The 25058-nt window shown below is 43.2% G+C and overlaps 1 protein-coding gene across 1 annotated transcript in view; it reads right to left on the bottom strand.

Annotated features, from left to right (window-relative positions):
* The window catches only part of HDAC11 (histone deacetylase 11), a 656323-nt gene that overhangs the window by 163392 nt on the left and 467873 nt on the right, over positions 1-25058 (bottom strand). The gene's annotated exons all lie outside the window — the stretch shown is intronic.

Raw genomic sequence — 25058 nt, forward strand, 5'->3', positions numbered from 1 at the left:
AATTACATGAACTTCTTTATCGGCATTCTTACATGAATGAAGATGGATTTAACATAAGTAACTGCTGGTAAAAATATATGCTTCTCACTTTTCTCCTATAATTTGCTAAATAATGCAAATCTGAAGGCATCTACTTTATATTTTAAGAATGAAAAGTTCCCAAGCTCTGTGAAGTGGTGAAAACTGAAGGTACTTTCATGAAATACTAGTTAGCTTTTGTAGAGTTCTTTCTGTCAAAGGATTTACAATTTCCCAGAAGAAACTTGGGTGAGGGAAACGAAGCATGTCAGAATTAACAATCGCTGCATGACAGGTTCAAAGCATCTATTATGTGTAGTAGATGAGAGTAGGACTGCAGACACATTGATTCATTGATACGATGATCTTTTAACTATTACTTGACAATTTGATTACTAATTCTTAATAAACCAGGAATGAAGTGGGCCCTTCTTTACCACTTCTTCAATGCATTCCAGTCTGTTAGAGAATCCTCGGATTTCTGAAGTCCCTGTTGGTAATCCTTTCATCTGCCTCAGAGAACACCTGCATGCTGATGAGTGTTCTTGTGCTACAGCATCACATGTTTGGGAGATAGCTCAGAATGAAGGGTTGTGAAAGCCTTTCCAGATTAGCTTCTGTTGCAGTGATGAATGAACTCATTCTCAGCGTTTTTCTGCATTATAAAATCAGTTGTCAATTTTTCATGACCTTATGTATGAAGCATATACAGTCAGGTGCAAACCACAGTCTGATAAGTGTTCCCACAAGATGACAGTGAGAGAAAGAGGATTACTTATTGGAGCACAGCATTCCCAGCTTCTGCAGCTTCTTGACCCAAAAGAAAGGATTTGAGATTACTTTCCTACCCACTCCCCTCCAAGGTTTGCATACTCTTAACTGTGGCCTTTTGATGTTGCAATAATGCTCTCTGTCACATTTATTTCTAGAGGCCTTCTGTCTCTTTAGTTTTATCTGACTTACTGCAGTTCTCTCTGACAGAAAGCCTTCCTTTTGTACTGCCTGTACAGCACATTGCACAGCGGCATCTGGTTTGCAGGGAGGATTCCTAGGCGCCTGATAATGCGAATAAGGGAAAGTAAGTGGGAGTAAGGCTGCCTGAACTGAACAGATAGCTGCCACTGCCCAGTTGTTAGTATCTTTGCTGGTACCTTGGGATAAGGCCTAAGGACTTGTGCTCGGCAAACAGGGCATACAAGGCAGCAGGCATTAGTCTCCAAAGTCAGGAAGTCAGTAGCACACACAGCTGTGGAATGCTGCTCCTGATTGCAAACAGGTCGTGAAAGGGTTTTTCAAGGCATTCAGAATAGGAAGAAAATGTAACAGATGCTTCTTGCAACTACAAACGGGGCAGCACTGATCATGTGTAAGAAAGCCCCACCAGCATAAATCATTTCCCACCATAGTTCTGGATCAGTTCACCTTCCTCACACTGTTCTTCCACACAACATATTACTGTATTGGAGTCAGAAGAGGTCAGGAGAGAGAAGTTCTTCTGTTCCAGAATGGGAAAGACAGATCTGTTCTACAAGCTTTGTCACCTGGAAAAATATGCAGTCTTCTTTGCTAGCAAACAGTACATAGAGCCACAGAAAATCTGCCAGCCATGGCAGAGGCTGTAGGTTACTACTAACATGGACAGTTTATCAATGACCGATTCAGAAGAGAATTAAACACGGCTACTGTGGCCTACCACATATGAGCTCAAAACTTGATAGACATCTAAAACCCACCTAACCCATAAAGGTTGAAAGGTATGTCTTAAAACCAGCTACAATAACAATTGATTCATTCCAGGCCTTATTCTAATGCAGGGCACAAGAAAGAATAAACTAGGTGCAGACAGCTCAGCTGTACGGCTTCTGTATTTGGTATCAGTATCTCACAGTGCTTGCCAATACTTCATTTGATGTCACTAGAGCTATGTTTTCTTTGTACAGAATGAAGAGTGATGGATACCAGATAAAATGTTTGTGGGAGGGAGCTTATGAAATGAAAAGAGCAAAAGACATTTTTTGATTAAGAATTCCATTCCTAAGAAGCATCCTTAGATCAGGGGATTGGAATGGCTAAGTGTGGGGAAACAGCTCTGCTGATGGTGTGCTGCTTAGACAAAACCCTTTAATCACAGAACACTTGCTCCTGAAGGTGAAGTACAGCTTCTGTAAGAACGCTGGGAAACCCACACCAGGATTAAGGGAGCACATCCAAAATTTTGCCCTGTAACTTCAATAATAAAAATGTAAATGTATAAATATGTTGGATATGCATTGTGCTTCACAGAGCACATGCACTGAATGCTATTTGATGTTCTCAGATGCTGTCTCTTTTCTGTTTTAGTTATAGTTGTTCCATAACACTTGTGACTGGAACAGGAAATACTGGGAAATGTGAGTCATGACCATAAGGGATATCTCATCAGACACAAAAGAGAGGACACAAGCTTTGAGGGACTGGGAGTGAAGTAGTAAAGGGAAGGATTTCAGAAGACAGCATGGGGAATGTTGACCTCTATTTCTCTTTGACCTCGCTGACCCTCCCTACAGGTGGTAGGAGCTGAAGTTGCCTTTACCCAGTGCCAACTATCCAGCCAGCATAAGGCTGTTGTTTCAAGGTACACAAATTTGCGTATATGTTGCTCCTGACAATGACTACTGCAATGGAATGTTACTGAGCTGCAATGATGTGCATCACTGAATGACATGGTCTCAATACCATTTCAGTAAAGGGGTGCCTGTAATTGCTTGCTGTGGAAGAAGATGCCTCTGATACAGAGGAAGGAAAATACTGTACATATTGGAATGAAAGGCTGCAGCAGCATTACTTTTTGGTGCCTTGGTCACTGGGGTTGTTTAAAGTCCTAGGAAGCAACTTCTTAATCCTGAAGTCCTACACTGGCAAGAGCACCAGTGTGAGTTCTTGACTGCCTTGCAGCCTGAAGAAGAGTTGCCTAATGATTGGTGTTTAAAAGGTAGCACTGATACCAGAATGTGCCTGCTGCATTAGAGCCATTTCTAGTCAGTCACTAGACAAGAAAAGAACTTAAAACTAATACTTGAGCGTTATCCACAAGTGTAATGGATTAATTCTTCCCCAGTACCTAACCAGGCATTCAGTAATTACACTAATAGTGTTATCTCTGTTATTAAAGAATGCCTTATCTCACTAATACTATTCATTTATATGCATCTAGTATAATTGTGCTTTCATGACTTTTTGCATCTTTCCTTTGATTCTTCCTCACTCCTTAGACATAATGTCTTTCTTGGTAGGCAGAATGCTATTTCTATCTCCAGGCTGAAGTGGTTCACTGTTTGTTAGCAACAATGGGGAGCTGTAATTCGGCCTGACAATGTGGGTCTGTCCAGTTGGGAACCTCCCACTGCTCTCTGCTAGAGACAGCAAGTCTGTGCTGACTGGGAAGTACCACAGTGTGTGTTGCTCCCATAGGCCTCTACAGGCTTATATGCGAGCAGTGGTTTCCATATAAACTATCTCAACTTTGCTTGCAATCTTCCTGGTTTTGAGATTGTTTTTAATAAAGTTGCTGTTATGGTAGCTTGTTATTAAATAACTAAACCAGCTGCAAGAGGCTATTTCTCTTTCACTTAAGTTTCAGTGGGTGTTCTTGCCATGCCCATTTGTGACACATTTGGGTTTAACGATGTCACTGATCAGGAACTTCTCAACTTTTGTCCAGGAGTTTTTCCTCCAGGCTTCAAGAGAGCATTTGCTGAGATGTGAGATTGAAATTCAGATTACTTCAGTGCCTTTTACTGCCCCTGGAACTGGTTTTAATCGTCTTTTCAAGCACTTGGGCATTTAATAGATGCGACATAGATATTTCACAAAGTATGTCTTGTTTATACTATAGGGTTTGGTGAACCATAGAAAAGTTTCTTTCTCATAGGAATGTAATGTTTATTCAAGTCACTGAAAACATGAATTTTGATTGCAAAAGCTGCACCTAGGAATTTCTATTTCAGAGAGCTCAGAAGATGGTCTCAAGGGCCATCAGTGACTCCTCTAAATCTTACTACATGTAGGTGATCCTAGAGGAGCAAAGATTCAGGAATCAGGGTTATGATTCCCGGAGACCAAAGAGCTAGATCAGGGTGTTACAGAATACAGTTAACTGAGTATTCAGTAGAGCAGGAGTCTTCTCACACCAGCCAAAAAAGGACCAAAACCCAAAATAGAGGAAAAAGGAAATACCAAGACATGGAGCACTAAAACCAGTAGGGACAGGGAAGAATCCAAGATCTTATTAAAGATTCTGATTCCAAATTACACAATTTTAGACTTAGATATCTAATTGTTGAACAACAAGGTAGGGTTTTGGTGTGATGCGCATTTATTGATTGCATGCCTATTTCATGCATGATAATGCTCCTTGACTTAAGCAATATATGTAGATACTGGCTGTTCCTTTTGTTCCAAGTGCTGGTCTTGGGAATATTCACCTTTCCCATCCCATTCCTGGCAGATGGAAGTTTATGCAGGTGGCAACAAATAACATTTATCCAGTGGGAATGTCTGAGTATGTAATGCTCCCTCCCCTCAGTATTCTGCTAGTTTTAGATACATGCAAATGAGCAAAACTACTTCTAACTGAAAAGCTTTCCTGGGTGAACACAACTTGTCCCTCTGCTGTGTGCAAGCAAGGTGTTTTTCAAGGCAGTGTGCCCGCTTGTCGCCTTTTCTGTGCTTTCAAACAGACCTCAAGGACCACATCATAAATCTTGTGGCATGGACCAATGCTGATCTGAGAACAGTGTGTTGTACCTCTGACAATATTTTCTTACTATTTTTTCACACGGGTAGCATGGTTTTGCAGATCCTGCTGTTATTTGGGTGTTCCACATCACAGAGTAGCAATTTTCATTTTTATTGAAAATAAGTGATAGCAAGGGAGCGACAATATCACTGGTAGGAGGTTTGGGTTTGTTTGTGCCAGAACTATATCCATCAAATGAAATGTGCTGGATTGTGAAGGCCCTGTTAGAGCTGTAAATTCAATATCACCGAAATTGCCTGGTAATAGGAAAGAATACTACCTGGGGCACTAATATTAATCTGATAAGAGCAGGGTTGTACAGTGTGTGTTTACAGTCGCAGTTGAAGAGAAGTCAGGCTTCCAAATAGTATTACTGTACTTGATCCTTTTTTCATCCTTTGTGCTCCCCATCCTTCTTCAATCCTGATGTCTCTCACTGCCTACTTTCTCTTTGAGCCATAGCTACAACCCAGTGGTAGATAGTGTTTGAGGCATCTCAGAATACTGGTCCTCATAGGATTTGGCTATATTCTATCTGGAATCCAGAAGGGCTGAGCACCAGTACTTTCACTTACACTTCCTGGGAGAAGGGGGTTTTTTAGTAAAAATGGTACCCTATGAAAGCTCATCAGCTGAATTCTGCCAACGTGAGGAGAAAGAAAAGTGACATGTCATTGAGAATCAGAATACAGGAGACTGATCTGCAGTGATTTGTGGCAGAAAAGACCCAATCTGTATCTGTGGAGTCACACCAGAGACTTAAATACAGCCTGGTCACATCCCACCTAAGCGCTCCAGCAGCACACACACAGCTCTCAGGTGAGTATCTGTCTTTCACTGTGGGAATTTAAAGAAATGTTCATTGTGTAGTGAAATACCCATAGTTATCTCTGGAGCAGAGGGACTATATTTGGACATAAATATGCTACACTGAGGGCCACGTGCAAGATCCTGAGTCAACTCAGAGTGTAAATTAAAGTTGAATCGTTTTTCTTTAAAAGTAATGGCCCAAATTATTTAACATTCCTTGGAAATGCCCCATTCCCCCCCCACCCCATTCACATGAAAAATACATCTCAGCTTCATCGTGCTGTATAGAAGGAAAACGTTTAGAATCAGGGGCAAAGTAATGGATTTGGAGCCAGGGTAGGGGGACATCTACCGTCAGTTCCAGGTGAAATTTAGAGAAACGGCTCAAGTAAAAAGTTCAAGTGACTTCAGGGAATGCCAAGACCAGCAGCCATTGAACAGGGCAAGCACAGTGCCATAGACCTGGAATGTTTTCATCATGGCTTTGTCCAAATAGCTTCTTTAATAATCTTTTATGTGGAGCTCCCCCGACACAGCTACCCAGGAACTTCATTCTGGTGCGTCAGGGAGCGTGACACAGTTTGGCAGTAAAGCAGCCGTGGAGAGACATCATGAACACTTGCCCCTGCCTGATGATCTCTCTTCAGCTATAACTTCCATGTCTCCAAGTGCCCCACTTAGACAGGAAATAACAGTTTTATTCATTTACTCATCATTCAGGAAACTGTGGGGACTTGAACCCAGGCACCCTGAGTATCACGACATCCTTCCTCTCCTGATAGTGTAGTGCAAATGTGGTGCCAAAGACAGGGAAGAAAGCAAAATTCCATCTTCTTTTAAAAAAAAAAAAACAAAAAAACAGGAAATGTGGGCTTCCCTATGTCATACTGTGTGTTTCTCATCTTGCTGGAGAATGAATTAGCTTTTCTGTGTTGGTTTTACTTTGCCTTTTCATATTACAACTGGAAACCCTAGAAAGGTTGACCTCCATCTATAGAGGAAGAACTGATAAACACGTGGGTTTACTTCTAACAGATAGGAGTAGTTTCACGACTTCATGGGATGCTGATAGCCTGTCAGTGGGAAATGTGTGCTTTGAGAGTTTGGATATGGTTTATCTTCATATAAAACCTGGCATGAATTTCCACAACGCTTTTAGCTGGTGATAACACAGTTTTAATTTTACTTCCTTCCATTGTTATACAGAAAACACCATCTGATGAGTCGCTACAAAACACAGCATTGAAAGTTCTCAAAACCAACTTTATGCACAAGTGCAAAAGTACTTTATGAGTTGCCCCATGTTGGAAATACTCACTTTACACGTGTTTATCAAATGCACTGCAGTGAAGCCCCTAATCGTGTGCTGCTTGCTTCAGCCTTGAAATGTCCATTTATCGGTGGTGTGAGGGATCAGAAATCATCACATGATATTTCAGTCACTTGCTTTGATAGCTGAAGAGCTTTAAACAAGATAATACTTGAAGTTGAAGTAATTCATTCACTTTTAATTAGAGAACATCATTATATTCAACCCCCCCCAAACAACCAAGCATCTGAATTCTCAACATTTTAATTGCCACAGAGATGATTTTGATCCCCCAGAACCTTTAAACTTCAGAGGACACAGCAGTAGGGTACATGTAAAAACAACTTCCCCTTTGCTGTGTGGTGGTAGTTGCTTCAGAACTGCAGAAACAAGTCCTCAGCAAACAAACAGTGTAAATGAATATGAGTATAAATCCCTTTCTAATGACAAGAAAGTAAGTGATGCCTCATGCACCCTGAGTGCTGGGTGTAACAGAAAACTTCTGTATTTGCAGGGCTCAGAACTTCTTTATTTATCTTATTTTGAGCCACGTGTGAAAGCTGGGATGAAACAAGAAAATGGTGTCCAAGCCTCCTGCTAACAGGTCCAATTGAAGGGTGCTGCAGAGCCCGGGTATGTCACCATCGTAGCAAAGGACATTGGGTTAGCAGCAGCCTTTTAACTCTGTGGAGGCTGATGATGGTATTCTGCTCTTGAATAGGAAAAACTCCAGAATCGGTAGGTCAGATTACCCCATTTCTGTTAAAATGAAGGTTATAGAAATACTCCTGTTACAGCATTTCCACTGGACGCCTCTGCAATACAAAACAAAGGTAGCATTATAGTTCATAGATACAAAGAGCTGAGAAAACAACAGCAGCTGTAACACCTCATTGTGATCAACTAAAAGAAATGTAAAGTCAAACCACTAAGTCCTATCTCAAACAAAATTCTCTTTGAAGCCATGGGTGTTCAGTAAAAAGAGGTCCAATAGTACTTGTTATATTATCTACTACCTTCAATCCCTGACAAATATTTAATATGATTAAATCTGTCTTCTGCTCTAGATTTATAGAGCACTGCAGGGGCATTAACTTTATTAAAGCTCCATGTAATAGATACTTGAATCCTGACTAGAAGGTCTCATTTTGCACCATCAGGTTAGTTTTACAACCTCTATTTTATTCCTATTTGATCATCACTTCCCAAAATATGTTTCCATTAATTTGATATTTTTATTTGCTTCCCTTACCTTCAGCAACTTCTAAGGTGCTAATTTCAGCATCTCTGCACTCACATTCAAACCACGTGCTTTATACAGACTCTTACAGAGGTGATTCTGTGCCTAGCGAGGAGCTGCGGTTCCTCAATAACAGTTAAAATCAATGAGACTTGACATACTCCATGCAAAAAGGGGGCCGTTCCTAGAACTCTATCTATGTATGTGTATGGGTAAGTCCACATAGTTCACAGGTTTTCACAGGTTTTCTTGTGAAAATCAGAAACAGGAAGGAAAAATCATCTCCCCTTATGTTCTGCTTCAGTCAGCAAGAACCAGCATTCGTTAATGGAAAAATCACATATTTCCCTTCTCCTTCTTTTGTTCCACAAAATTAATACATGCATCTATTATGATTCCTGTCTAATTGCAAACAGGCCCTTAGGCCACTCCATAACCAAATGTACTTTGCAGGGTACAATGTGATTGCATGGCCTTTGCAAACAGATGTTAACTTCTCTGCCCGTGCTCCAAGCCAAAAAGAAACAAATGAGCTTGCATTGAGAACCTGGGTGTAAATATTCAACAGATGCTTTAGAACTCGGGGCCCAAATCCACAGTTGTGCACTGTGTGAGCAAGCATGCATGGTAAAATCAGTGTATAATTAATTCAGTTGCTGGCTCAGAACTGAAGCGCTGATTTGAACAGCCCACAGTTACGTATATTTTTTGCTACCAGCTGTAGCCATAAATGAAATGAGTTTCATATTAATGTATGTTATTTACAGGCAGGTCAGGTGCTGTACTGGGCACTCCTCTGCCATAAACCATTAATAACCCTTGCACTGTTTTCACTTCTCACATGAAAGAGAGGGTAAGTTTGTCTTCATTTCACACAGCCCTACCCGGAGGTCAGCTCTTGCTTGTGCTCTTTCAGTTAATGGAACTTACGCCATCCCCGTAGATGGTATGAGCATAGTGGAAATGTCAGTGATTACACCAAAATATGGCTGTAGAGGAACCACTATATAGTCACTGTAACTACATACATCAACAGATGACTATGACATTGCCATCTTTTCCCATGGTTCACAGCATCTTTGTTTCTATAATTTAAGTGCAGAGCACAAGCTTTAAATGCACTGGGCTTCCCCACGTTTGTAATAATGCTGTCAAACCACCCTCTATTTCATGAACCATGAGAACATTTTAATCTGTTGGCATTTCCTTAACTAAGGCGGTATTACTGCTGCCTGAAACAGAGGTGTTACATGAACTGAGCATTGCACTGTATAAATGATGGCACCTGTCTCGTGAGCAGCAGCTTGCATCCTGCATTGATGAATGACCTTGGGCACATTTAATTTGAATGGATGATCAGAAGTTTTTGAAAATTAATATCTACCTTTCTAGGAAATTTCCATTATGTTAAATTACATCTGAAAAAGCACATTACATGAGGGATGGTGGTGTGTACAGATTCATTAAATCAGCATTGCCTGCCACAGTGGAGCCCTTGTAAACAGCAACTGAACAAACAGAGATTGTCGAAGATTTACTGCTTTGTTGAAATTCTGAGAGAGGCTCTTTAGGTGGAAATATGTTTTACCCTTCTATATCAAACTGCACCACGCAGCTCATTCTTTTGCTGTGATTGTATATGCCAGTGGTGAGATAGATCCAATTACTCATATGTATCGTATGTACCAAATTAAATGACTTTCAGAATCTTGCATGTTTTCCCTACTAACACTCCTAAGCAGTCTGTATTCCCACCCTGAGGCATTCACTGCTTACAGCAAGTAGAGGAACTCTCCTGCAGGAAGCCAGGGTTTCATGCTTTTGAAAAGGTGTAAGAGCTCTTCTACAGATGTTTTTAAAACAAGAATTAAGAGCTAATTTAAAATGTGCTTGCAATTGCTCCGGACACAGCAATCCACCCTTACAGTGCAAAGGAGGGTGGAAGTTAAGGTTAGCTTTCAAATATTGATAGCAGAACTGAGGAATTATACTTTGCCCTATTAGTTTCAAGGCAGTTATAAAGTCAGTTGCTGCTTACAGAGCATCAATTGCAGGCTGAAGTCAAGCAAAAAGACTGATAGTATATTATTTTAATACCAGTATAGGCGTATACATGCCTTGAAGCCCCTACTTCATTACAAGATCACTGACTATGGGATCAACAGCTTCAGGGTCTGAAGTTACAAGACCACTTCATGTTAAAAACAAGCTCTGTCTTATTACAATGAAGACCAGTGTCATTTTGTGAGGGTTTGAAGGTTTTAAGATACTGAAGGCAAGCAGAGACAGCAGAAGGGAGAATAACATAGATCCTTAAGACTTTAATCAGTCTTAAATGTGCTCTGGTGGTACCGAAACAGATGTGGTTGTTAAGTTCTCTGTATCAACAGTTCTGCTCAGTAGTTAAAACACTCCCAGGGAACTATTTCAGGGGTTATTGATGTGGTGTCCCTCCTAATAGCAGGTGAGAGCTAGAAAACAATAGCAAATGTGAGTTCCTGGCTCAGGGGCTGAAAGCAGACAGCTCCTTAGGTCCCTGCTCGCACGCACCAGCAATGGGCTCAGCTACACACATACAAAGTTCTCGCCCAGCTCCGTGGCGCATACAGCCATGGGCTCGTATGTTCTCCAGAGACCTTCCAGCTGCTTCCATGGTTACTGCTACAGATACTCAGCAGCAATTACTTGTGTGTGAGGAGCTCCAGAGTCCAGCATATAGACACAGGAATTCCAACTGCGCCCTGGTGTCTGCGTGGGAAATGAGCAAAGCCAGTGCAGGCAGTGAGCTTCCTTCCCAGAGGGACAGCTTTGTGCTGCAGTGGGCTCGTAGCACTTTACATTAGAAATTCCCTGCTCTTACCTGGGTAAAGCTTTCAAGTTTACGGAGAAAACTCAATGGACTATGCTGGAATTTCCTTGTGTTCTCCTAATACTTGTATCTTGCACTTTGCTCTGGCAGGGGGACTTCACCCCTTCCTGTTCTCTGTTCCTCAATGCTATTGCTGCTGCTTATTACCCACAGGCAGCCTCCCTGTGAGAGCGACATATTGTATTTCCTGTTTGCACTGCAGCTTCTTTACCTTCTTAGCTGTAATGCTTAAAAAATCAGTACAACGTTGTAAATAAACTATTGCTTTACCTCATTATCACCAAACCAGAAGCTCTAAGTGGTGAAGAAATGGGAGCACGAAATGAATTAATTGCTCTCTCCCACTGGTTGGCTTTTTTTCAATTTAATTTTGGAATGTAAAGTTGGGTTAATTTTATCAAGTATTTGCTAAATGACACTAGTTTCATTTTACCATTATCCTGCATGGAAAATATGTTTGTGACTGTGACTGCAGCTATGCCATTAAAAGCTCTCAGGCAGCTTCCTCTTTCTCCTCTCAGAGCACAACAGACTTTCCTACTCAGGCTGCTATCACAGAAATACTGAGAGTGATGGGAGTCTTCGTGGGTGCTTCCTCACCCTACCGAAGTAATCAGTGTGACAGTGCTTTCCCACCTTTTTAATGCTTCTCTTTCAAGTCCTTGACACTTGTCTCTTGAGTCATTTTGTTCAGTGGCCCAGCCAAAAGGGCTCCGTGTGCCACCGCTGGCTCCTGGATCATGGTTTCAGAACCATGGCTGCACACAGCCAGTTTTACCATGCCAAAACTTGCTTCCATGCCATTCTCAACCCCCACATGAGGGATTACACCAGGTAAAGTGACAAGGCTACAGAAATGATGGCACTGGAACTGGAGTCAGTAAAGCTGCAGCCAGGCACCAAGACTGCTGAACCTTCAAGGGTATCCCTGCCCGTGGCAGGGAGTTGGAACGAGATGATCTTCAAGGTCTCTTCCAACTTAACCCACTCTATGATTCATAGGTGCAGCAGCTGGAGTGTGATGGATTTCAGTGCCATGTGTACCCTCCCTGGCTCACACTGCACTGGTAGCTGTTACTTGGTGGGCTCTGCACCAGTCACTTGCCAGCCAGGCTGCCCTGCCAGTTGTACCAAGTGATGGCCAATTGAGCTGAGGGCTGCTGGAAGGCTGACTCGAGTTCCTTTTGCTTGAGGTGCTGTTGACACGTACATATGTGAATGATTCAACTAAATGTGCTCTCCTCCTTCTCACTTATCACTGCATTGAAATTGGACATTCTGCATATGAAAATTACAGGTTACTGTGAGCTCCATTCAGAGGGGTGATTCACAGAACAGCATAACAGGCAATTGTTGCTGGCAACTAATAATGACTTCATGCCTTGCTGTTGTTTCAGCAACAGAAAAGCTTTATCTAGAATGGGTTTCTGACCATTCACATAGATATTTTTATCCTTAACTTCATAATTGTCCATGATAAGAGGGACATGGAGCTGTTGGAGCAAGTCCAGAGGAGGCCATGAATGAGGATGCTGTGAGAGCTAGAGCAGCTCTGCTCTGGAGCCAGGCTGGGAGAGCTGGGCTGGGGCAGCCTGGAGAAGAGAAGGCTCCTGAAGGGGAGACCTTAGAGCAGCTCCAGTGCCTAAAGGGCTGCAGGAAACCTGGAGAGGGGCTTGGGACAAGGGCCTGTAGGGACAGGCCAAGGGGAATGGCTTGAACCTGCCAGAGGGGAGACTGAGCTGAGCTCTTAGGCAGAAGCTCTTCCCTGTGAGGGTGCTGAGGCGCTGGCACAGGGTGCCCAGAGAAGCTGTGGCTGCCCCATCCCTGGCAGTGTTCAAGGCCAGGTTGGACACAGGGGCTTGGAGCAAGCTTCTCTAGTGGAAGGGGTCCCTGACCGTGGCAGGGGTTGGCACTGGTTGAGCTTTCAGGCCCCTTCCAACCCAAACCAGTCTGGGATGCTGTTTTGGTCATTCTGAATCCTTAAAGCACAAAAGAAATAGGTTGCACTCTCAGTCTGGAACCAAATGCTTGAGATCACTTTTCTCTTGTTTCCTTTGATGTCCTTGGTCAGGACACTGAGACACTTTTGTAGAAAACTGTGTGTCACACTGTTAAATTGTCCTGGGTCACAGATAGCATCACTTAGGAAGGGTCAGCCCCGAGCTGAAAGTCAGTGTATATGAGCTGCGCATAGTCTCAAGCAGTCAGCAGCTGGAGGGGAGGAGGGCATGGACAAACCTATGGGGCAAGAGGATTCCCTCTGTTGTGGCACAACAGCAGAAGTTGCACATGTTGAGTCTGCATCAGAAACACAGCTGGTTTAAGAGGACCAACCCCTTGGCTTTCACCCACAGAAACCTGGTAAATGTTCACAGCTAGGTGTGACCATCAGCAACTACTTCTCCTGGAAAACCCTACTTGATGGTGTATCCTCAATGGAAATTCTTCAGACTGAAATAGCTACAACAGGACTTCTTCAGTTCAAACACAGGTTATCTTCTGACTGGGGCTTTAAATGGTGACCTGAATTTACACGCTTTGCAGGGATTATTTGTATGGGTGTTTAGGTATCAGCTGAGTTTTTCATAGGCATTCGAGCAGCTCCTTTTGAGACTATAGCCCAGCACCAAGCCCTGTTTCTTTGTCAGCAACTCTGCTTCAAGAACTGACATCTAGAGACAAGGATAGAAAGCAAATCCATCCCATTATCCAGTTCTCCCTTCTCAGAAGGATTTCATAACAGATGTACCAGTGCCTCACAGCATATGCCTTCTCAAGCCTGAATATTTCCTTGCACACTAAGAAAAGAACATGGTACCTGTGTTTAAGATCCATATGGGTGATACTGGCCAAAAGATACATTGCTGTAGAAAACTGTATTTCCAGATATGCATATACTTATGAGGGGGGCTAAAATATCCCAGCAAAGCCTTCCTATGAAAAGAAACCCTAAATTCACCTTGAGACGATGACTCTTGAATAGTTCTCCCAAGAAATTTTTCACATTTTCATAAATGTCAAATAATAATAGTTCAAGCATCTATTAAAATCTTGGCTAGAAAACCTAAACGTCTGGGGTCTCTGCGTTAAGTCATGTGTACCAAAATAGACTCCATACAGCACTCAGCAGTGCAATGCAGCACCATGTATTTTCCCTTTAGTGAGAAAAACGTGTTCCTCCCTATAACAAGGCATTGAGTGCTCCATCCCCAAAAATTCTGATGAGAGCAGCTTAGGACCATGGACAGGAAGTGAAACAAGATGAATCCTGTTTTCTTGAGTTGAAATTGGGAATCGTTGCACTCTAATACCTGCACTGGGAAGGCATTTATCTGGGTATGCCAATCAGTTGTATTTTCACTCCAAGCTGTCCTGTCTTTGTGGGAATTTCTCCAACCCACACGTTCAAAGGTGCACATACCCCCTCATGAGAGCTGCATGGTTAAATCACTTTGCATCCTTCTGGAAATTTACCCCTTAATAATTGCAGAAAGCATTTTGAGCAGATTTAATTGACTTCTGCCACCAGATGGCACTTGCAGTGGGTTTATACTGGGAAAAGACGTGTCTCCGTTCTCCAAGGCAAAGCATTAAAATCAATTTAAAGCAGAACGCTGTTTACAAACAGGGACTTTGCATAACAAGGGAGTGCTTCCTTTGCCAGTTGGATTTTGGGAGAGCTGATAGGCAGTGTTCCAGCAAGCAGCATTTGGCTTTCTTCTTTTTAGAAGGAGTGTTCTGTACGTGCAGACGTCAAGAATTCCTCCTGATCAGGCACTGCAACAGTGGAGGATGAAGAGCAGAGTGCCTGAATTACAGTTTTGCTGACCTTGAGTTCACAATGGGATGCTCTAACTGCTCTCAGCGGGATCAGGCTGATGAATAATGTCATCAGCACCTTTCTGATGAAAAATTAAAAGGAAAATGGCAGATTAATAAAAAGAGGAAGAGGAAAAGGGAGGAGGAAGAGAAAGAAGAAAATGGAAAGGAAGAAGGGGAGATGGAAGGGAAAGAAGGGAAAGAGAAGAAAACAGAGAAAAAAAGGAAGAAAAAAGTCCCTTGTCAGCTTACAGCTGTTGCTGCAGCAAGCAGAACAAGGGCTTTGTCTACTTCACGTTTTGAGTTTGACTCTTAGAGAGATAAATCCCTTTCTGACAAGCATTCTCTGAAGCAGCAGTGAACAGCACAGCAAAGGCCTGCATGAGTTCAGATGCTGGGCTTCTGCTTTGGGTGGCACCTGGCTTCAAGGAGAATGCTCACATGCAGTAAATGCCCCGTGCTTGTCCTTTCTGCATGGGCGGCAGATGGAGTGCAGAGATTCAGGGAGTTGAAAGGGGGAAACAACTTCACAGACAATAATAGAGTTCAAAAAGGAATGAGTTGAAACCTGCTTGCAGTTGTAGCTACACCTTTTTGAAAGCCCTTTTTGTTCCCAAAGGCTGAATTTATTTCATTGTACATCAGAAACTCCTGGAGATTGATTTCAAATGTCGATGTATAGCGAGCATGAAATAAAGAAATGACACAACAATGATTTTTTGACAAGTCTTAGCTGGGAAGTGATTTATTTTTGCAGCGTGAAGGGGAAAGGCATACATTAAAGTAATGGAAGAACCATGTTCTTAACAGATCTGAGCAATACAAATACAACCGTGAGGTATTTTCTCTACATTGGTTTTTGGAAAAGCTCTTTCTCAGGTGAAAGGTAGACCCAAACATTAATAATGGATCTTTTTTTCCTGTAGTAATTCAGCAAGGAAGTGCAATAAGAAGCTTAAATGCCTGGGTCACTGAGAGGCAAAACGGAGTTCCCAGTTAGCAGTCCTGTCATTGTATTCCTCAAAGACAGGTCTCAAGATCACTCACCCCAAAGTATTTGATTAGTGACACTTCTGTGCTTCAGTAAAGAGCTACTCACATGAATTAATTCAAGATACAGAGGATAGTTCTTTATTACATGGGGCTATGAAATACAAAGCTCAGCACAATAAAAAGCTTTAAATGGAGATTGGGATTAGCTTCTCCATGTGGGAAATTGAACAGATTTAGCACATTATGTAAACTGCACCTTCTCTACCAAGAAGGAAGCAGCATTTCCAAAGGTAGAAGTGCACTTAGTTGTCAATACAGAGAAAACAAAGTGTCCCGAACAGGCTGAGGATCAAAACTCTTATGAATAAAATGCCATTTGTTCCTATGCCCATCCCAGAAGACTGGGGGAGAGGTTTGGAAAGCTAACACACTTCCTCGGTCCACGTTCCTCCTTTGTGACTGAACCCTGAAGTGTACATGGACACTGAGGCCCCACAGATGAAGGGAAGGATCTAGCACGTGTCAGATCCTACAGACTTATCTGGATTTTGGACCTGGCTACCCGCAGAGGTCAGATACCACTTTCTTCTTTTCTATTATTTGGGTCTTTCTAAACCTTTACAACTATGTTGGCCCTGCAGCTTGTAAACAAGCACTTTCCTTTGCTCATAGCTTTTGCCTGGCTTGAATGAAGGACAGTTGGAAGGAAACACACTAACACCCAGGAGCTGCATTTTGATGTCCTCTTCTCACCATGCGTGGCACATTAGTAAATCTTCTCCTCTTGCATTTCAAGACCTTACATCTCCATCTCTTCTTCATAGGACGTTCCTTTTTTACTTTTCCTTTCGAGTAGAATCCCAATTCATCTTTGGAGTGAATTAAGTTACTGTTGCCTTCAGATACCCACTGACAGGGTCAGTTCTGGAAGCTGTCTTAGAAAAACAAGTCTGCCAGTCTGCCCTCTGCCAGTCTGTGACTGCCCAAGTAAGTGTTCACTGGGCTCCTCTGGAGAGAAGGTTCTTTATGGGAAGAGAAAATCCCATTTAAGAGCAAGAATATCTCAGGTTTTTACATTTCAGCTGGCAAGAACCTAGCTGGAAAAGCTTCCAGAAATGACTGTGGGTATCTCAGCTCTATAAGAGAGCAGGGTCGATGCTTTTCAAGAGCACTGATCCAAGTGAAGCCTTTACTCTGATTGTTCCTGCTCACAAGCACGTACAGGGCCCTGATTGTGTGGCCAGCTCTGAGGCACTGGAGATGCACCATGTGCATGTGAAGCACTTTAACTGTGTTTTCAATAGTAATGGGAAACATGCAGCAAAGCCACGTGCTCCGTAAGGTCAACCTATCCTTGAGACTAGAGTGCCCAGGTATTCCCAATGTTTCATAGCCCTTGCTTATGCAACACTAGGTTCTGATTAAAAGAGTAAAACAAAACAATAATAATGAAAAAAAGGCTTTTTTTTTGGCCACTATTTGACAATTATGAAGCAGCCAATCTATTTTTTCATGTTAGCTTTGACAGAAATAACTCCCTTATCTTTAAACCTTCATAGAGTTCAATAGAGTTTAACTACATTGCTCTAGGGCTTCTCGATGCAGCCACAGTACAAATGCTCATAAAATGCAGAGGCTGAGGAGTCACAAATGCTAGTTTGGAGATCAAGTGATAAAGTACTTTCCAAGGCTTCTAAGCTGAAATTGTAAATAACAGACTAGTACTAATGTTACAGTCCAGCATCAACACGTTTTATCCCCTCCTGAATACTTGTTGACAGCATGAAAGAGAAGGGATAAGGAAAGGTTGATCCTGTCTGACCTTAGCATTTTCCTATTCAGTTTTTCATTTCCTGATTTTGAATCTTCACCTAAGACAGCTGGAGGCTTAGCACTGGTGTTTTGAGCAAGAAGCAATTGCAATGGATTTGTTCATCTTGGGATGCAGTGTCTTTTTTTGGAAAAGGATCGAAGAGTTCCCAGTCTGAATTTGCACATTGATTTTAAAGTATTGCTGCAAATAACATGGAATAAGTTAGATTTCCCTCAGCTCTTGTCAGTGATAAAGCTGGGGGATGACTTTTATTCCTTGGTTACAAATGAAGTTATTTCTCCTTCTCTTAATACATATAGAACTTCTCCGAGCCAGGAGCTATGCTGTTGTGTACTGCCTGAAAGGACTGGCAAGGCTCAAGTTTCCAGCATTCAGAAGTTAGTAAGTGCTGTAATTAGGATAACCCATACCACAGATTCTTCTCTTTGATCATACACATTATAGTATGCCATGCTTTTAAAGAATTTGGGATTTTATCCATCAGAGTCAGATGGAATGGACAGAATACATACTGAAAATACCATCTGAAACCAAGTACTGTGCCATCTCACTGAGTTTCTGGTCATAGTATCCCAGAACCACCATGCCAGCTACAGATGTGGAATGAGAACAGGAAATCAATGATAAAAATCTGTACTTTTCATCACTCTCATGAACTTAAAACCACTGTGGCAAAGGAAATAAGTATTTATGGGGACATCATATTTTATCAGAGTTGCTTCTTCTGGCTTTTCCCCAACTTTGGTTTCCATGGATGTTTAAAAGAGACTAGAATAGGATCTGATTTTCATCTCTCCTCAAGATCTTACTCTGAAAAGCAGGACATGCTGGAATTCACCAGGATAATTCAATCAGAAGAATATGTCAGCCAATTAAAGTACAGGAAAATGTTGAAATGGAAATGTATGGAATCCAAATGGAATACAGCATCTTAAAATGGGAAATAGTGGGTGAATTTAACTCTCGCAGCATAGCTAGCTATTTCTTTAAGTAATGCTTAAAACAACCCACTCACAAGAACCTCCAACACTTCAGTATGAGCAAGTTTGCTTGTTGAGTTCTTACCCAGAACAGACAACAAGAAAACTTTGCTGCATTTTGTTGTGATTTTCTGTATTGAAGTGCTAGTATTTAATATTGTATATGGTATTTTATTGCTTTGTAAGCGCAAAAGAACAACATGCTGCAATGAAGTCATGTAACTACAAGAAACGGTGCTGAAACATGGAAATGGGTATTTGAGCATTTGCTATTTCTCCTTGCTCTCAGCGCATTTATGGAGCTGTGATTTTAGGAGGGTTTTATTGGTTTGCTTTCCTCTTTTAGTATTCAGCTTCCTTATCTGATGCTTGATGGTTTTTGCTCCTGCCAATAAGCCTGTGCTGTTCATCTTTATCTCATGTGAAGTATTTTCTTCTGGGACTTGTCTGCTCTTGACAATAGGTATTTGATACTGTAGCATACATTTGTCTCCTTCAGTCACAGTTTATCCTACAACTTAAAATATTATGACTTGATGAAAATCCTTCATTCCAGCCCTGATTTGGCTCCAACTCCATCTTAAGTACCAAGAAATGATTTTCTGCACCATTTATAAAATAACTTGTTCAATTATCAGAGGAGCAGTTACAGCCATACCCCAAATTTCATTATATTTATTGCTAAATTAGAGTTCTAAGTTCAATTCAAGCCCCTTTTCAAAATGAATTGTCACTCTCACAGCAAAATTCTTTCTGGATTGAAATTGTCTTGTTTGGTTTCACTCTGAAAGATTAATTTGAGTAGACAAAAAAGAGCCACAAAACTATTCCGAGCCTCTTCTTAAGCCCCATTCTGAATGTGAACTATCATAAAATGAATTTTAAACAATCTTCTTTTGAGTTTGTTTGTTGTTATAACTGGCCTTGAAAATCCCTGTGATCACCATAACCAGGAAGCTCAAGTAGCTCAAGGCAAATTTATAGCCCATATACCCTCAGAAACGTAACACAACTAGAAATCCTGTTGGAGCGAGGCCAGAGGAGGCCATGGAGATGCTGCAAGGGCTGGAGCAGCTCTGCTCTGGAGCCAGGCTGAGAGAGCTGGGCTGGGGCAGCCTGGAGAAGAGAAGGCTCCTGAAGGGGAGACCTTAGAGCAGCTCCAGTGCCTAAAGGGGCTGCAGGAAACCTGGAGAGGGGCTTGGGACAAGGGCCTGTAGGGACAGGCCAAGGGGAATGGCTTGAACCTGCCAGAGGGGAGACTGAGCTGAGCTCTTAGGCAGAAGCTCTTCCCTGTGAGGGTGCTGAGGCGCTGGCACAGGGTGCCCAGAGAAGCTGTGGCTGCTCCATCCCTGGCAGTGTTCAAGGCCAGGTTGGACACAGGGGCTTGGAGCAAGCTGCTCCAGTGGAAGGGGTCCCTGACCATGGCAGGGGTTGGAGCTGGATGGGCTTTAAGGTCCCTTCAGCCCAAACCAGCCTGGGATTCTTTGAGTCTGTTTGTCTGAGCACCCTATCAGAAGTGAATTTGGATGTGTAAGCTCCTCTCTCCCACACTTGGCTGGTAGGACTCATCTATTGCAGTGCAGTTGCAGATGATGAGAGTCTCCCAGAGACATCTAGCAGAAGCATGCATCCCTCTTCCCTTGTGATTCTCTGCTGCAGTACTTCCCAAGTCCCCTCTGCACTACTGATATCCAAGGGCTGAGGAAGTGGTTTGCAGCTCCCCCACTGATCACACTGGGTGCTCCGTTTGCAAGTTCTCTGCATGGTTTTATTGTTCTTCCTCCCTCTTGCCAAGAACTCAGCATGTGTGCCATAACCCAGAGTACCAGCACACATGTTCCCCAGCTTACGGCAAGCTTTGCATTAGTGCCACTGCCACATCATACTCCCCAAGAGAAATGGGGAACCATCTCTTTAAACAGCATGCTCTTGCCTTTATAAGGCCATCACTGATTTTTCCTCTTTTCCCAAAGAAACAAAACATTCCTTTGTAACTTATCCCACTTTAATATTAGAGAAGCTTGGTACCTTACATTAACAGTGTTTTTTATTGACAGACATGGTCCTTTCCCAAGGAGTTTGCAGGAGATGACACAATCGTTTTTGCCTACTAACATTCCCTAATATTGCTTCTTAATACAAGATACAGAGAGAAAACTCACAGAAACTAACAGAGCCACAAAGGGAATACTTTTGTGACATGCTCATTAGAGCCAAAGTCTTGGTTAAAATTGGGTACTCAGATGCATTAGCTCTGGACAAAACTAGGCAAACTTCCAGATTAAGCTAAATAACCTGGAAGAACCAATTTATCATTTGTTTCATAAATCGAAAGGCAATTCATGCAAACAGTAATGATTGGTACACTCAGAATCAGCACTCATAAAATTAAAGCTGAACTTTCTCCAGCCTTGTGTACACGCCTTGAAATATGGTCTGTAATTTTGGCATGTTGAACATGTGATACTTCAAACAGTGTGTAAACTGGTCAGTGTAAAACCACCCCCTAATTGTTGTCATGCCGTAAGAGCTATGCAGGTACCATAGAGGATGCTCACAGTCCTGAATGAAGAGCAGAGGACTCCAGGGCTGAGCCTGTAGCTGACAAGGGTTGTCCCTTTTCAGAAGAGGGATTGAGGGATGCAGAGCAGTTCATCCAAGAAAAAGTTAAATGGAGTTACGATCATATTTTACAAGATCTTATTGCAAGAAAGGTTTTGGGTTGGAAAAGGTATAGGGAAGTATTGTGTTTCTAAGTAGAAATCAGATATACTGGTAAGAGAAATAAGCTGCCAGGTTTTAACAGTGGGTTATACATGACCCAGAGAAGGGAGAGAACAAGCCACAGTTTCTAACAGGCTTCAGGTGTCAGTCCCTGGGGCAGAGGGTGGCCCATGAGGCCCTGGTCAGCTCTGGGATCTCCATTGCCTTCTTTCTCCAAGGAATCTCAAACACATGCAGCAAGCAGGCTGCAAAGAACACTGATGTTTCTGGTACTCCTCAGGTTGATTCCCCAACAGCCCGCTGGCGATGAACAGGCATCTGGGTGCGCAAATGCAGTTACGGAAAAAGGAACGTGTGTGTCATGTATAAGGTCACCTGAAAGAGTGTACATATGTTAGGCACATAGAATCATAGACTCAGTTAGGTTGGAAAAGACCTTTAAGATCATCAAGTCCAACCTTTATCAAGATCATCAAGTCCACCCCTAAAGCATGCCACTAAGACATAGAATCACGGAATCATAGAATGGGTTGAGTTGGAAAGGACCTTAAGATCATCCAGTTCCAACCCCCCTGCCATGGGCAGGGATGCCTCACACAAGACCATGTCACCCAAGGCTCTGTCCAACCTGGCCTTGAACACTGCCACAGATGGAGCATTTACTGCATCTTTGAGCACCCTGTGCCAGCACCTCACCACCCTCACAGTAAAGAACTTATTCCTTATGTCTAACCTGAACTTCCCCTGTTTCAGTTTAAACACAGGGTGAAAGAGGTTGATACCTACCTACATATAAACTCTAGTAACAGGATAAACTCTAACAGCAGGATAAAATTCCTTAATATCTAAATGCAATACAGCAAAACCAAGGAGAGAAGAAGAGAATTAAAGGTGGGGGTGGGAGTAATAGAGCATCACAAGCCACAAATAAACAGCTTCCAAGAGAATTCTTTAAGAGAGAGATGGAGGGCAGAGTTAAGATTGAGCACAAATCACTGCGTGACTTCTGTTTCTTGGGTTTTTACATTACACTGACCTAATTAATTTTACATGGAAAATATGTATCAGAGGTTTTTCCGTGGTTTTATCTTACTTTGAAAATATCACTGGAACTGTTTGCTCACTCGCAGTGTTACTGGCCACATAGACCACTTCTGGAACAGGATCGTGTGCTGGTAGGTTTCATGCAGCACAATAAAACCTGACAGAACATCACAGTTAGCCAAGCCTGTAGTGAGCACAAGAGTCAGATTTTCAGAAGCAGGCAACGTGCCTGATCTCTGTTGGGCATCTAACAGCATGTGGAGTCCTGGGAGCCAGGGAGATGTCTCTGAACACCCATCACTTTGGCCAGGCAGCAGAAAGCATCCCCCTGCGTTCACACATGACACTTGGCAGGGTATGGACCTGCCAGAAAACACCACAGCTTGACACAGGCCCGAATGAAGCCCATCCTGAGCTTCCTCCAAAGCTGATGGGATAATTATGTACTGCTAATAATAAATAAGTAGGAGAATCCTGCTACAGTCCTGCTACTGAATGAGCAGCATTTCCTTTTGTATTGAAATCCTCTTTCCCAGGCAAGAACTAACCATTTGCTGCCCAGCTAATAAGAATGGGCAGGCTGAGGTAAGGTGTTACAAGCAAGAAGGATGCTGTTTTGGTGATTGTCATATCTAAAAAGGTTAGGCTTGGTGTCACTTAATTTTCTAACAGAGCAAACCTGAACAATCTGGATCTGCTTTTACAGTCTGACTTCACAGGAGACTGCATATATTATGGATGCCATGAATGTGCTTATCTTCTAAGTTTACCTCTTCTTGTTAATGTATAGAGCATGATGAAGCACACAGGCCTTTCGAGGCTCACAAACAATCCCCTCAGACACAGAGCATTCGTCCCTTCCACATGCTGGGTGTCACAAACCCCACCAGTAACACGGGCCAGGGAGCCAACACGAGGGCACCCCTGAGGGTTTACTATATTTATCAGTCTAATTCAAGGTTTCCTGGGAAGAGGTTTGATGTTCTCCATGTCATCTATGGGAAAGCACAAGCAGCTGAGGTTCTCACTAGCAGGTCAAGTTCATTCTCTTGTTACTATACCCTCCAAAGCCAACCAGGCACAAGAGAGCCCCTAGCCCCTCTGCATGTGGTTGTTCCTCAGTTGGCTTGTCCAACAGGACTGTAAGCCACCAGATGAATGAGGTCCAGCTGCTCCACTTCAGAACTGAGGCATGTCCGTGTAACCTGTAAAAGAAAGACGGAATCACATTTGCATGGGCACACACCTCTTCAGCAGTGCTGGTAACGTCTACCTAAAAGCATGGTTTTGGACCAGATGCTGGTTGTGTGTACGACCTGCTGCTGCTCCACTGCAGCTGTCCTCTCCCAGAAATGCTTCAAAAGCTTCTAGTGTCTGCAGATAGGTTAATGAGCTCCGAGTGTCTCACCTTGTGTTTAATTTTGCACACAAGCAGCAAGTTCACTTGCTTTATTGATCGATTCCAGCCCGGACCAACATGCAGCTGCCTCACGCACCACTGTGCGGCTCCCCTGGGGCATCCTGTGATGAGCAGCTCTTCCCACAAACAGCAAATACTCATCAAGATACTGGAAATGTTCAAGGCCAGGTTGGACAGAGCTTGGAGCAAGCTGCTCTAGCAGAAGGAGTCCCTGCCTGCGGCAGGGGGTTGGAACTGGATGAGTTTTAAGGTTCCTTCAGCCCAAACCAGTCTGGGATTCTATGAAAAGGAGCTTGACCTCTTCAAGGAGCAGCTAAAGACTTCCCTGTGAGTTTGTGATCCCCACTAGGACTGGAAATGGGCCTTCCGTGCTTTGGTCACGTGGAGAACCCCAACAGCCTTTTGTTGAACGTATGTCCACAACCAAAGTGGCTGTTTTGTCAGTAACGTGTTTCTACCTAAAATCAGAATGCACATGAAACTGTCAGATGAATCTTGGTGCTTCCAGGCCTGATCCTCTCCATGTGCCACTTCCTCCCATACTGACAAGCAAGCAGGAAGAGCCAGAGGGGGGCAGTTGGGATATGCACTCTCCACTTTGGAGCTCTGCTCCCAAAGCTTCAGCCCACAGGCAGATGGGGTGATCCCAACCTCCCCATAGCCCCTGCCAGCCCCTTGGCCTGGCTCTGCTCAGGCAGTGCTCCGAAGCCATGCACCATGGAGTCAGAGTCAACGCGAGGAGAAAGGGCTTGTGTTTTACTGACAGCAGAAACGGCTGCTTCCAGAGAACAGCACTAATTGAAAACTTGCTCAGTTTAAAGGTGAAGAGGTAGAAAAGCAAGGGGGGTGATGGGGGAAGGAGACATTGAGAGGAAGAATGGGGAAAAACACATCTTCACCTTCCCATGTCCTTCCTGCAGTATCTCCCTCTGTTTCCCTCTCTTATTCCCGATTTCCAGCGGCATTCCCCGTTCAGTGGGGGTGACACAGGACCCACACCTCAGATACTTTCCTTGGCTTGACGCAGCCTTATCGGAAGCAGCGTTTCACCCAGGGAGGTTCTGGGTGTCCGCCAGGCTGCTGACAGGAGAGGCAGGGTCCAGCCACCCGAGCCGCGGGTGCTCGGCCAGACCCCGGCAGGCAGCGGGAGAGCCCCAGCCCCGGGGCAGCGGTGCCACTCCGGGGACGGCGGGTCCCGCTCACACCACGCTGCTCCCCTGG

Source organism: Neopsephotus bourkii, unplaced genomic scaffold (genome assembly GCF_033783945.1).
Source record: "Neopsephotus bourkii isolate Nb327-2 ecotype Australia unplaced genomic scaffold, CSIRO-AGI_Nbou_v1 NB_923, whole genome shotgun sequence".
In the NCBI taxonomy this organism is placed as follows: domain Eukaryota; kingdom Metazoa; phylum Chordata; class Aves; order Psittaciformes; family Psittacidae; genus Neopsephotus; species Neopsephotus bourkii.